The sequence below is a fragment of the Cryptomeria japonica genome, chromosome 5 (assembly GCF_030272615.1).
Source record: "Cryptomeria japonica chromosome 5, Sugi_1.0, whole genome shotgun sequence".
Lineage (NCBI taxonomy): Eukaryota > Viridiplantae > Streptophyta > Pinopsida > Cupressales > Cupressaceae > Cryptomeria > Cryptomeria japonica.
The window spans coordinates 519,801,962-519,817,458 of NC_081409.1; positions in this window are offsets into that span (position 1 = coordinate 519,801,962).

Sequence of the window (15,497 nt, forward strand, 5' to 3'; positions counted from 1 at the left end):
CTCCTGTTGACCCCTCTTCAGCAAAGCCAGAGAGCTCGGGCTCCAGGAATCCTCACAAGCAGGGTAGGAGAGGATGAGACTCCTCTCGTAGGGAAAGCCTCCTAGTTTTTTGGCCCTCCGGGTTACTAATGTTATGATAAGTGTTTTAAGCGGCCACTAATGGGGGATCTTGCCTTTGGTTTTCCGTTCGTCTCTTTTGGACTCTCTATGGTTTTGCTTCCATACATACTATACATGCTAAGAAGACTTATGAATGTTCAATATACATATTTACCAGACTTAGTTATGTTTTCGCTCAAATTCTGGCATATGGGTTTTGCTAATTCTTTGCTCATTCAATCGTCAATCTCTCTTTTGAGGCAAAGATGGCCCAGCATGACACACACACACACACACACACAGATATATATATATATATATATATATATATATATATATATATATATATATATATATATATATATATATATATATATATATATATATATATATATATATATATATATATATATATATATATATATATATATATATACAGATGCTTTTAAATTCATATATTCTCAGTAACCACTCAGCTATCTTTTGCATATGTCTATTTATTTGCAATCTTAGCTCTATAACATAGATTGGTTCTGCTTCCTTACGAAAGATTTCAAAATACCTTGAGCATTCTCAGTAATGAGGTCTCTTATTCTAGGTAGTTGTTAGCCTCATAACAAGAAATTATCTATGATTTCGGTTAGTTTAAATCTACGATGGTTGTCATTGGTTGAATTCTCCGTTTTTCCCAAAAATCTTCCTTGGGCAGATTTGGTACTAGATGAGCATTATGGATACAGGATATCTTTGTTGGCTAACAATTTCTGCGATACTATGATGATTTGACATGTTGGAAAAATCTGGCAGGTATTACCCGCAGTAAGATTTTGTTAAGTTAGTTATGCCCCAAGCGTTATATCTTTTGTAGTCTGAAATCTCTGCTTTACTCTAACATTAAGCTGGGTTGAAAGGTGTATTGAGGTTCTTGAGCACTTTAGGGGCTTTGTCAGATCCATACATTGCATTTTCAGGCAAAGATTGGGTTGTCATACCGATCGAGGTGGTTATTTTCAGGGAAGGGGCATCTTGCAGCTCAAAGGAAATTTCGATGTTTCTAAAAGCATTCTCTTGTAGATCTTCCTGGATATTAGCTCCACAAATTCTTGTATCATCTCCCTTATTTTAAGTTGTCTCTAGTTTCATTTTTCTGATCCATTAATGGATTTGGGCTAGACCGGAGGTTTTCTTCCCTCCATTCTTTCCTACAGGTGCCCACACTAAATGGAGTTGTAATTGTAATTTTTCTTATTAATAAAAACTCTTTGGCCTTGGCCTTTTATCGATCAAAAAAAAATTTAAAATTAATAAATAATAATTTATAAATTATAAAATTAATAAAATAAGAAATAAGAAATCAAAATTGGAAATATTAAAATATTAATGATTTAATGTACAAGTTTTATAAGTTATAAATTAAAAACTATATGGCAGTAGTGTAGCCTTTGGGCATTTTGACATTTTGTATGTTATTTCTTTAATACCTATTATGATATGCATATTGACAATGTGAATGATTTGAAATTCTGATTTATGAATGCATAATTGGCATTGCATATTGTCTATTAAGTATTAACAATGTTGTATGTTCAGAATTTACATTCTAAAATGTTTTTAACTTTTCATAGTATCATACACATGCTATATCCATGTTTTCATATGAATATAATGTATATATGCATGCTTTATCCATGTTTTCATATGAACATTTAGAATTTTAATATATATTTTATATAGTCATCCCCTTTGTCATCCCCCTGTCGTCCCCAAATTTGGCAAAAAATATTGTCGTCCCGAAAACGCGTCCCGCCGTCCCTATCGTCCCCGTCCCGGAAACTCAGGGTAACGTAGATTTTTTTTGCATTCTCTATAATTATTTTGGCATTATAAACATAGAGACACCATTTAACAATGCACCCATAAAATGAAATGATAAATAATGAAGGGGTTTTGAATAAAACAAATAGATAATCATTTTTTTTTGCCATTCTCAATGAGAATTTCGGCATTATTATACTGTAAGGATTTCGACATTATTAAACTGTAACAGAGTATTGAAATAAAACCTATATCACAAAATGAAGCAAAGAAAGTGGAGTCAAGTTCACACTATAATGAAGCAAAGAAATTGGAGTAAAGTTCACACTATTAATGGACAATAACCATATAGGCACATTAAACTGTAAGAGAGCATTGAAATGAAACTATAAACTGCATACAAAGAAATCATCAATAGACAAAGAATAATGCAGCTACAAAGGAGTTAAACCATCATTGGACATCCAATATGGTTGTTAATATTATTTACAATGACTATATTGAAAGAAATGTTGGTTTATTGAAAACAGTATAATTTCAATTGAAAGATTTATAGCATTTAACGTTGACTACAGAGGGAATTTAGTTATTCTATGTGTACCAACCTGAATGTGCGCCATTAAATAAGGAATGTGCAAAGGGTATTTGCAGAGCTCGGGAATATGCAATGAATTGGATTGTAATGAAAGTGACACGGAAAATTTTGTCTTATAATATAATTTGAATGTGCAATGCATTCGATTATGGTAGCTAGTTATTTTCAAATTTAAACTTTTGCAAGAAATAGCCAGTCATGTCATATTAAATATGCAGTCCTCCATTGCTTCGAATTGTTCAGTTTTCTTCTATGCCTTAAATGAAACTTGTTCTTTTTTTTATTTGATTTTATGCAAATTCTTGGTTACTGTGGAGCCTTACACGAGTTGTTGCAAATGTAGGTACAAAATGCAGATCCATTTAATGCATGAAGTTGTGAAGTGATATTTGGAAGAATGTACATTTGAGTGTCTAAGAAGTCTAAAGTTGATTGGTTTTATGTCATGTAGTGCACCAATAGTTGTGCATATGTAATTGTAATTGGAGTACATTTGTACTTTTTAGCCACTTGCATAAAGTGGCAAATGCAAACATTAAATTTTTTTAAAAAATAAAAAAGTTTATTATTTGTGCAAGTTGTTTTGTATTAAAATAGGAAATGTACCAGTAGTTGGTTTTGTTTTGGGGGGTCAACATGGCAATAAGGTGACGATTATTGGAACTATGTTATCTATTGGTACTCTTCCCCTATATATTATTTACTAGAGAATATATTATTTGCAGAGGTAATTCCACACAAGAGTACTTAATAGATAAATATATCTTAATTCAGAAATCTTTACTTCAAGCATTTTTTATCATTCATTAACTTAAATGTTAATTATATTCATTTATATTTTAATTTAATTTTTAATAATTTAATTTTATTATTATTATTTATTATTAAACTATATTTCAAAGTGGTGACATTACAAGTATAACATAATCGTTTAGGAAATTACTCCACAAATCAAAAGTATAAGATTTTTTGAAAAAAATGGAAAAAAATCGAACTACAAAAAAAGGTAAAAAATCTAGAGAAAAACAATCAAACTATTTTTTTATTTATTTGAAAGGCATTTCCATAATATAAAGATATTATAAGCAAATAAAACTAAGTTGTTAGTTCCTGTATGACAATTTTTTTTAAAGGTTGTGTAAGTTTGGGTACATCCATACCAAAAACATATAAAAATAATAAGTATATACAATTGTACAACCTAAAAAACAAGAATTAAAAAAGTGTAATTACAATATAATTATTTTATTTACAATTTAATATATTAATAATATAATAAAAAATAAAAAATATTAAATTAAAAGATTATATTATATAATATTAATATATGTTAATTTGGATTAACAATATAATATTAATAATTAGTTATTATATTATAAATCATAAAGCAAAAATTGTTTGGGGAATAAATGGTAAATTAAAAGTATAAAAAAAAATTTAAAAATAGGATAAAAATTGGATTTAAAAAAAAAATTCTAAAAAAAGAGAAAGTGTTTAAAAAATAATGATTTCCATAGCATAGATATATAACTATGTTGTCAAATCAGAATCATGTAGATGGGTACCATCAAATTTTTTTGAGGGACTGGACAAGTAGTCCAAACAAAAAACATATAAAAATTATAAATATATATTAATTATATGTTAAAAACTAAATAATATACATTAAAAATTTAAAATAAATATATTTATATTTATTAATGGTCTATAAGGATACAAGTTTTTAAATTTATTTTTTTAAATTATTTTTATTTTTAATTTATAATTTTATTAAATTATATAAAATATTAACGACACTAATATAATATATAATAATTTAATTTTTAAAATTAATTTAAAAATTTATTCTAAATTATATATTAAAAATATATGTAGGAATCGTTGGTAATAAAGTTTTCAATAAATATTAGGAATGTGAAATCGAGCAATTATATGTCAGGTAAAAATTTAAAATTCTGGCTAATATGGCACCACAGTGTTGAGATTAACCACGCCATATTCTATTCCATTCATACGTGGGGATTAACTGTCGTGATTGGATCGGGTTTCAATATCACTTAACTAACTGGTCCTATATCCGATCCTCACTAGGCATCAAGTAATTGGGAAATTTATAGGGGTTTGGGACCAGTACTTTCACCAGTTGCTTAGGACTGGTGTTACTGTGAACAACATTCGTAGCAAAAACATCTCGCGGAATGAAACTTGAATGAGTGGAACTCGGACAAACCATATGAATTGTTTAAGGTTCTAATTTTTCAGGAATATAAAATGTCATTTAGGGTTTCGCGGAAGTCCAAATGTCTGCAAAAAATTCAAACCCTGACTATCGAAATCATCCGATTTTTTGTGAATTTTAGACGCGATTTTAATGCGATTTTACAGGGTTTTACCCGCGATTAATCGGCCAAAATTGTTGACTATCAGTCAACGACTCCTTGCGATTTATAGGGGGGAAAAACGGCATTTCTGACGATCCATGATTATTCGCGATTAATCGCAACTCAATGCCGACTTTTGCTTCCTTGTAACAAATATTGCTCAGTATACCGTTGGCAGAAAGATACAATTCACTGACATCCACCGATCTCAACCTTTCACCTTTCCTTATCTTTCGATGCTCATACAATGACCAGTGCAGATTATACTATACTCATACCAGTTTACTTGTATTTATGCTTTGTCTATAATTTAGATCTGATTTTCTTCATTGATGCCTGTTTCCCCCCTCCTATTCCCTGATTGCCGAACTTCCCTATATTTCTCTTCTTCAGATGGAAGAGCCATAGTCCACGTCTCTTCCCTCTAGAGTGGCATCTCCCATTAGGTGACCCGTATCTTTGATTGCCGCTGGTTATTATTAACTTAACAAATCCTATCTTCCTCGTGTCTCTTTAATAAGGACCTGTGCTTGTTGGAATATAATCCCATCTTCTTTAATAATGCTGGCCTTGATAAAGGCTATGCCTGAATATTTATATCAATGCAGAATTATCCTCCTTGATTTAGTAGCCTCACAAAATTGGGAAGTCTAGTGAAATGAGAAGATTTTCTGATTAGTGGTATTTTCTAATTTATTTGTTTCCTATTTCCTGTGGGGGGGCATGACAGTCTGCCCTTCCCAAAATTGCTTGTCCTCAAGCAATGTCAATTTTAGCTAAATCTTTTCATGTGAAGATCCCCAAACTAACTCTTGGAGATTATCTTCAGACAAGTTACCTCTCATCAATTGTGATCTTAAGAATAGTTTTGGCTATTCCTATGGATATCTCTTCAAGACAAAGCAAAGGATGAGCTTCTTATATATTAAGTTGAGGATTAGTAGCATGACACAAATCTATGAACTTAATTGTGAGATGATCATGCTGACTATGCCTCATAGAATGGAGAACTTTAGGGATTAGTTCACTAAATCTCATTGTTTGTATGGTAGTCATACCCTAACAAAATTATTATACTTGATATCATGACTGATGACTATGTACAGTCATGGTCTATACAATTTTTGAATATGATTTTAGTGATGTTTCACAATGAGTGATAAGCAGCTTGTGAAATGATGAGTGTTGTTTAGAGAATAGAAGAGATTTCGGTACAAAGAGTTAAGTACCACTTATGACTGCGGAATTGATTTTGAGGAAACCCCAAATGATGGTTTCACTCTATTATTACATATTGTTCATGAGAGGGATACAGATACGTCTTGCTTTACAAGTTATGTTTAAATCGATAGTTGAGACAATTGGTGAGATAAATCTCTCAAAAAACATGTAATTAGAATATGTATCTTGAACCCTTGCATTGGAGAGTGATTAGGCAATGAGAAATTTCAGTTGATAGTGTGAATATCACTTACACCGTAGTTACCAAGTAGAAGTGAGACACTAATCACAGAAATCTGGCATCACCTCCTTTTGCCGTACAGTTTGCATGCATATAGATTGTTATGGTTGGATATTAATGTATTGGAAACTTAGGTGGTAGATTGAGATTAGATATTGAATGGCTAACATGTTTCCTTTCTCCTTTTATGACAATTTATAGGCAACTTATTGTTGATGTTATAGCTAGGTCGGATCCCTTCTTGGGCCAACCTAGCACGTTTATGTGACTAATTGGCCTTTGGACTTAGTCACACCCTATATGGAATATGTAACTTGTAACATCTGAGATTGAAAGCATTATATCATTATTTGTTATTTCTATAAGGCCAACCTATTGTGAATAGGTGCCTGGCCGACATGTTATAATAAGTGTCTACCTCCTATATAAAGGAAATGAATTGTCATTCAAGAATATACAATCAGCAAATACAATCATACACACAGCGAATACATTCTCCTTCAGCAGTGATCAGCGAATATCATCTACAGTCAGCGAATATCTCCTAAGGACAGCGAATTGACTTCTATGCATAGCGAACTACATTCCAAGGTCAGCAAACTTTGTTCTAGGGTCAGCGAACCTGAATCAAGGTGCAGCGAACTTCCTTGAGACAGCAAATATCCTCCTTGATCTTCAAATTGTGTTATTGATCAGCATTCATATTGCAGATAAGTTCTTATACTGTTGTGCATACCTTGCTGTTCTGAGTGCTTCAAGTGTTGAAGTACAATTGTAAAGACTCATACTGATTTGTCTAATAAAGATCTGAAATTAGTTGTTGGGTTTTTCACCTCCAAGAGGGAGGTTTTCCCAGGGTATTTTGGAGTTCTTTGTGTGCATTGTTTTAGTTCTCTGTTATTGCTATCTATATTTAACAGTTTGATCTAACATTAACACTTACTACCTATCAAGGTCTTATACTATTACTTCACAGTTCCCACATTCTTCCTTCCTATAGGTTTCATAGAATCGACATATTTCAATAATCCCTAGGTTGTCCTTCTCATGTTATTATGAGTGTGGGACTCATGTTTGCAGAAGGGACCTTAGTGATCTAAAACATACACCTCATTTTAGATGGAATGTAAGAGTATATCTCTTAAAACATTTATGAGTACTTACGAAACATGCCCATGGGATAACTAAACATATTCAAGGAAGGTGCACACACGAATTTAGCATGCTGAAAACATGACATACATGGGTCAAACAAATAAATAAGCATAAAGTGTGAAACATACATACAAGATACATACCTGAGAGGGGTACACATACAAAATACCCATGAAGTATTCATGTTAAAGACACATTGTACATGAAGCAAGCATATAAATAGTAATACGCATGAGATACAAGCATATCCATAACAGCATAGACATATGTAAGGCATGAAGAATTTACATGAAGCAATACAAGACTATGCATAAAGCATAAAGTGTACACATGAACATACGTAAGACATGAATCATATATATGTAAGACATGAATTATACACATGAACACACGTAAGGCATGAATCATACACATGAAGTTACGCAAGGAATGAATCACACACTTGAAAGCATGAATCGTACACATGAATACACGCAAGGCATGAATTACAAACTTGAATACATGTAGGGCATGGATCATATACACGTGATGCAGAAAACATGAAGTACACACATGAATACACTTAAGGCATAAAGCATATACATAGCACATGGATTCACTTAAGTCACATAGCACATAAAGCATGAAGCATGAATTCACGTAAGTCATATATGTGAATATATGTGGCACATAAAGCATGAAGCATGAATTCACGTAAGTCATATATGTGAATATATGTGGCACATAAAGCATGAATCTACACTTGAATTCACTTAAGTCATGAGGCATACAAATGAATACACTCAAAGCATGAAGCATACATGTAGTGTATGCTAATGAATACACTTAAGGCATGAAGCATACATGTAGAGCATAAAGCATGAAGTATGCACATGAAACATAAGATGTGAGTAATACACATGAATACGCATAAGATGTAATACATGCAAAATATGAATCATATATGTAAAACATGAAGTAATAAGTAAATATACATAAGGTACAAACATATATGCACATGGAGTAAACACTCTGAAAAAACATCAGTCATGAAGTAAATATGTTTAATATATAAAGCTTTTGAGAAAGGCATGCATAAAATGCACATGGAATAAACATGTTGAAAATACATCAATCATGATGCAAAGTATATTCAAGACATAAAGCATACATGAGAAAAATACATTTATACAATGGAGCTATCATACTGAAGACACATCAGACATATAGCGAACACATAAAAATCAGCAAACTATGGAGTATATATACATGAAACATGCGTTTGAGAGAAATATACATAAGGCATGTGAATACACTAAAGGTATGAAGCATACACTAAAGGCAAGAAGCACGCACATAAAACATAAAGTATACACGTAGGGCATAGAACATACACATGAATATACTTAAGGCAAGAAGCATTCAAATGAATACACATGTAGTATGAAGTATACATGTAAAGCACATAATACGAGCAAGGCATTAAGCACATACGTAAGAATTCACATAAATAGACTTTAAGGCAAGAAGCATGTACATAAATACACCTAGAACATAAAGCATATACATGGCAAGGTATGAAACCTGTATGAATATATGTACGACGTGCCATACACATGTGAATACATGCCAGGTAAGGAACATACATGAAGAATAAATTTAATAATCACAAATATTTACAAGGTAGGAAGCATACACTTGTAAGGCATGAAATATTCATTTGAAAAGTACACACATATTGAAGAGCAATGTTGTAGTTTTGTCCCACGGGATGGCAGGATTAGGCTCTGATACCATTTGTAATATCCCCTACTAGGTTTAGGCCTGTTTTAACCATAATTAATCTATTTCAATATACTTATTACTAAAACTGAATTGATTAGGAGACAAAAATATCTTAACATGAATCAAATCTGTGATATTCCATACTTCAATTAATTTATCATTATCAATAAGTAAATTGTTCATCTACCATATTAGATAACTAATTCTATCATACTAGATAATAAATTTTATCATCCATAATGCAAGTGTCAACCTTTATTACTATTTCAGTTCTAAGGAAGAAGAGGATGTCTATGTTACCAAAGCACTTAGAGACCAAAATACAATAGGCTCCCTCAAAGTTTACTCGACGCTGATTTGTACCCTATGTTGGGAATCATCCTATTAATTGGATTTAGACTGCCCCTTTTTGGAAACAACTCGATCTCATCTTAAATACTGACAGTAGTAACAAAAATGAAGTTGTATATACATATTCTTCTTAATGTTTATTACCTTAAGAGTTCTTTCTGATTTCACTCATATATATTCTCAAAAAGAAACATTAATAGTATAACAAATATTGCTCAGCATACAGTTGGCAGCAAGATACAATTCGCTGACATCCACCGATCACAGCCTTTCACTTTTCCTTATCTTTTGATGCTCATACAATAATTAGTGCAGATTATACTATACTCATACCAGTTTACTTGTACTTATACTTTGTCTGTAATTTAGATCTGATTCTCTTCATTGATGCCTGTTTCCCCCCTCCTATTCCCCGTTTGCCAAACTTCCCTATATATCTCTTCTTGAGATGGAAGAGCCATAGTCCACGTCTCTTCCCTCTAGAGTGGCATCTCCCACTAGGTGACCCGTATCTTTGACTACCACTGATTATTATTAACTTAACAAATCATATCTTCCTCGTGTCTCTTTAATAAGGACCTGCGCTTCTTGGAATATAATCCCATCTTCTTTAATAATGCTTGCCTTGATAAAGGCTATGCCAATTTAGTAGCCTCAGAAAATCGGGAAGTCTCATGAATGAGATGATTTTCTGATTAATGGTATTTCCTAATTTATTTGTTTTCTATTTCCTGCCTGAAGACAAGTAAGGGGTTGTTGATAGGCAGGGGCATGACACCATCTTCTTCTCGATGAGTGTAGATTAGCCGTATTGTTCCTCTGATCTGATTCGATGCTGGTTGAGGTGAAACCAATATCCACAAATGAATTGAGGAGTCATGTTCCATGCGACATGTCTCATGTCTAGATACCATCGCCTCCCTTCCTTAATGCAAATCGCACTATTTCACATGTAACCGTTTAGTATCTTGTCTTTCCAAAGTCACAATGATTAGATTGCTGTTATTAATCCTTTATTTGTTATCAATTAGGCTGCCTTCTTAATCACTGTCATTAATATCGTGCCTCTATAGGTTATGCACCAATGTGATGGTAGAAAATCATGAGTCTTGTGAGTAAGACGATTTTCCTGGCAATGAGATCTTCTTTCAACGATGGGGCAGGACAATTAAGGAACGATTATCCTAATTCCTCACAGCTGTTGGATTGTTGCACAATTATAGAAACTGTGAAGTCTTAAAGTTTTTAAGACAATTTCAAACGATTGGTTTACTTTTTATTTAATGTCAGATTGGGGGCATCACACACTCTAATGCAGTGAGCAATATAAACATCATCAAAAAATTTGCAAATAGCTAGTACTTTATCCAAAAAAGACTTCCCCTTACAATTTGGTTATTTGATTTTACACAAACCCTAAATGACTTCCAAAAACATCACCTTCCAGTATCAATATCTTGCAACCCAAATCTTTAGCCAAATAAAGACCTTCTACCACAGCCACCCATTATGCCTCATTATTGGTACAAACACTCAGAAAAAAGGAACCACTTTCAACAAAACCCTCCATTATGTTATTTATTTATAAAATTGATAACTGTAGAAAAAAAAGGAACTATTAATTTGTGAGTTTTGACGTTCCCTATGTTAATGCATTATAGCTCCTGCAAGATAAGTAAAACCATACTTATATATGCTGTTATTCATACTATTTAAATCATGCTGACAATACTTATCGCATTGTTGATAATAATTCATACATCGATATTGAGTATTGATATCCACACTAATGATATCAATATCATACTGTGCTATCAATGACAGCATACTACGATGCCGATATCATTAGTAATGCCTTGATGTAACTACAGTTCAATAAAGTGTATCGAACTTAATTATATTGCAATGTGTATCAAACTTAACTAAATGCTGTTGTTAATAAAGCACCGATTCAAATATACAATGCGCCTTTGGTTATCGGGTGCATTAAGGCACCGATCCTAATTATGATATGCAATATGATTATCGGGGTTATATGTGAACCGATCCATTATAGCATTTGTTAAGAGATAAAACAAACGTATATTGAAAAGGCACCGATCAATGGGTGCATTGATCAGTCATGCCTAAAAGGCATGACCGGTCAATACACCTATTGACCGGTTGCCTAAATGATATATATACCAACTGAATTCATTTGGAGAAGACATAGAAAATATTTAATGATCTCTCTCCCACAGTCTACACATAAATAAATCAGAATTGTTAGACACAAAATAATAAATTGCAATCACATAGCATTACTAGTTTTTAACTTGTTCTTCAATAGAAATTGAATATACTTTACATGGTATCAGAGCCACGGTAATCAAACCTAAGGCTATTTGATTTTGATAAATTCAAGGACAAAGTTATAAACTACATCACATTTCTAAAATGGCCAACGCTATCAGATTCGAAGATAGACTCGGAGGTAGCGAAGATTTTTCAGCTTGGAAGTTTAGAATCAAAATGATTTTGAGAGAAAACAAAGTTGATTCATATGTTCAAACTGAAAATGCACAGCCAGAAGATGAACCTGACAAATCAACATGGATTGAGGGAAATGAAAAGGCTATTAAAATAATAGTGGATGGGGTAAGAAATAACATAATGCCCATCATTAAAAAGTATGAGATGGCTTATAAAATGTTCAAGGCACTTGAAAGGACATCTGAGATATCAAATGCAAGTCGTACTCTGGCTTTGAAACGAGAGATCAATCATATCAGTATGAACAAAGGGGAAACAATTAACTCCTACTTTATGCGGATATCAAGCCTAAGAGATGACTTAGCTTCCCTTGGATACGAGATCCAAAGCAAAGAGTTAACACTCATTGCTCTAGATGGGTTGCCTAGTGGATGGAACACATTCGTCCAAGGCATCAGTGCTAGGTTTAAATATCCCAAGTTTGAAAGATTAAGAGATGACTGTCTACAAGAAGAATCAAGATTGAACAAGGTAGGAATAAAACAGAAGAATATAGACGAAGACTTGCAAGTCCTAAATACAAACACTAATAAAAAGTTCAAGAAGAAGCAATTTAGGAAGAGAAAAGCTCATCAAGGCAAGAAAACTACAAAGAAAGACCTATCACATGTTCAATGTTATAGGTGTGACAAATTCGGACACTATGTTGCAAAATGCCCAGAGAAAGGAAAGCAAGCCACATTTGCCATAGTGAGGAAATCCAAAAGAGAAAATGACTCCGAGAACTATGTCCTCTACTCAGCACTTACAAGCCATGCTTCAAACAAATCTAACTCATGGGTAATCGACAGTGGTTCATCCAGACACATCACCGGTTTTAGAGAAGTACTAGACTCCATGATAGAGGAGGATGATGAGGAAGTGACCATCGGAGATGATTCATCACATCCAGTCAGAGGAATTGGAACCTGCACCATCAAACTAAAGACAGGCATGTCATTACGACTTGAAGGGGTACTATATGTTCCTGGCATCAAAAGAAATCTAATCTCCATATCAGCACTAGAAGATCAAGGATACAGAGTGACCTTCATGGAAAACAAGGTGTTGGCTTGGCCAAAGAAATCTTCCATCAAGAACACTAAGGTCATTGGTCAAAGACAAGGCTATTTGTATGAGCTATGCACAGAGCCCAATCTAGCCTTGATCCATGAAGCCACTAATGCAAATGAAGTGTGGCACAGGAGATTAGGCCATCTGAATTATAGAGCTTTGTCAACTATGGGAAACCTTGTCACAGGTCTACCTAAGTTGAAGCAATATCATTCAGAGGCATGCAAAGGATGTGCCCTAGGTAAGAATACCAAAAGTACATTTCAGAATAGTACTAGGAAGACTAGCAAAGTTTTGGAATTAGTTCATTCTGATGTATGTGGACCTATGTCCGTACCCTCTCTAGGGGGATTCTTGTACTATGTAATTTTTGTTGATGACTACTCTAGGAAGACTTGGATCTACTTTCTGAAATGTAAAGAATCAGAAGAGATCCTAAGTAGATTTAAAGAGTTTAAAACTTTAACAGAAAACCTCTCAGAAAACAAAATTAAAACCCTAAGAACTGACAATGGGGGGGAATACACATCAGCACTATTTAAAGATTTTTGTAAAAATTATGGGATTAAGAGGGAGTTAACAATACCTTATAACCCTCAACAAAATGGAGTAGCTGAAAGAAAAAATAGGACCATAGTAGAAGTTGCCAAAGCTATGATACTAGATCAAAATCTAAACTTGAATCTTTGGGCAGAAGCAACTAGCACTGCTGTGTACATACAAAACAAATGTCCACATTCACACCTTGAAGATAAAACTCCTGAGGAAGTCTTTACCAAAACAAAGTCAAATATCAGCCACCTTAGGATATTTGGGTGTCCTGTCTATATACATGTACCTAAAGAGAAAAGACTAAAACTAGAGCCCTCTGGAAAAAGGGGAATACTTGTAGGATATAGTGAAACTTCTAAAGCTTATAGAATCTATGTACAAGGGCAGAAAAATATTGAACTCAGTAGGGATGTAATCTTCGAAGAAGATTTAGCCTTCAAAAGGGCCCAAAATACAATAGAACTTGAAATCTATAATCCTACTCCTAACCTAATAGAAGATCCTACTTCTGAGCTTCAGAGGGAGTATCTTGAGGAAACTGTAGGTGAAAGACAAAACCCTCCTATAGAAAAACTCAAGAAAAGACCACTATGGGCCACCAAAACTGTAGCAGAAGCTCAGAAGTTCGCTACTCCTTCAGGAACCTTCAGGGAAAGCAAGAGGCCTAAAAGGTTCACCAACTATGTTGCCCTTATGAATGATCTCTCTAAAGCTGAAACAAACAATGTATCAGATGCACTCAAACATCAAGTATGGAAAGATGCCATGTCTGAAGAATATCAGTCCATTATGAAGAATGATGTTTGGGAGATTGTTCCTAGGCCAACCAAGAAATCTGTTGTGTCTTCTAAATGGTTGTTTAAAATCAAGCATGTTGCAGATGGCAGTATTGAAAAGCACAAGGCCAGATTTGTAGCTAGAGGGTTTTCACAGAAGGAAGGAATAGATTATGAAGAGACATTTGCACCTGTTGCCAGGTATACAACAATAAGAGTTGTACTAGCCATTGTAGCAGCAAAGGGGTGGAAGGTACATCAGATGGATGTAAAGACAGCATTTCTAAATGGCGAGATCTCAGAAGAAGTCTACTTAGAGCAACCTGAAGGGTTTGAAATTCATGATGCAGAGTCTCATGTGTGTAGACTCAAGAAAGCTCTCTATGGGCTCAAACAGGCTCCCAGGGCCTGGTATGAAAGAATTGACACCTATCTCTCAAAACTAGGTTTCTCTAAGAATGATGCAGATCCTAATCTCTACCTCAAAAGAAATAAAGGTGATATGCTAATATTGATTTTATATGTTGATGACTTATTAATCACAGGAAATGATCACCTAGTAGATCAATGCAAGAAAGATCTATCCACGGAATTTGATATGAAGAACTTGGGGCTTCTTCATTACTTCCTAGGATTGGAAGTATGGCAGAATCCTGATAATATTATACTAAACCAAGGGAAGTACACCTTGGACATATTGACGAGATTCGGAATGCTAAACTGCAGGCCCATGACCTTTCCTATGGAAACCAACTTCCATAAACTTAAAGAAGCAGCAGCAGAGTCAAAACCCACTGACCCTACTCAATATAGGCAGATGATTGGGTCCTTGATATATCTGGTAAATACAAGGCCAGATATCTGTTATGCTGTTAATGCTCTAAGTCAGTTCATGTGTGAACCTAAGGAGATACACGAACCTAAGGAGATACACCTAGTTGCGGTAAAACATGTAATGAGAT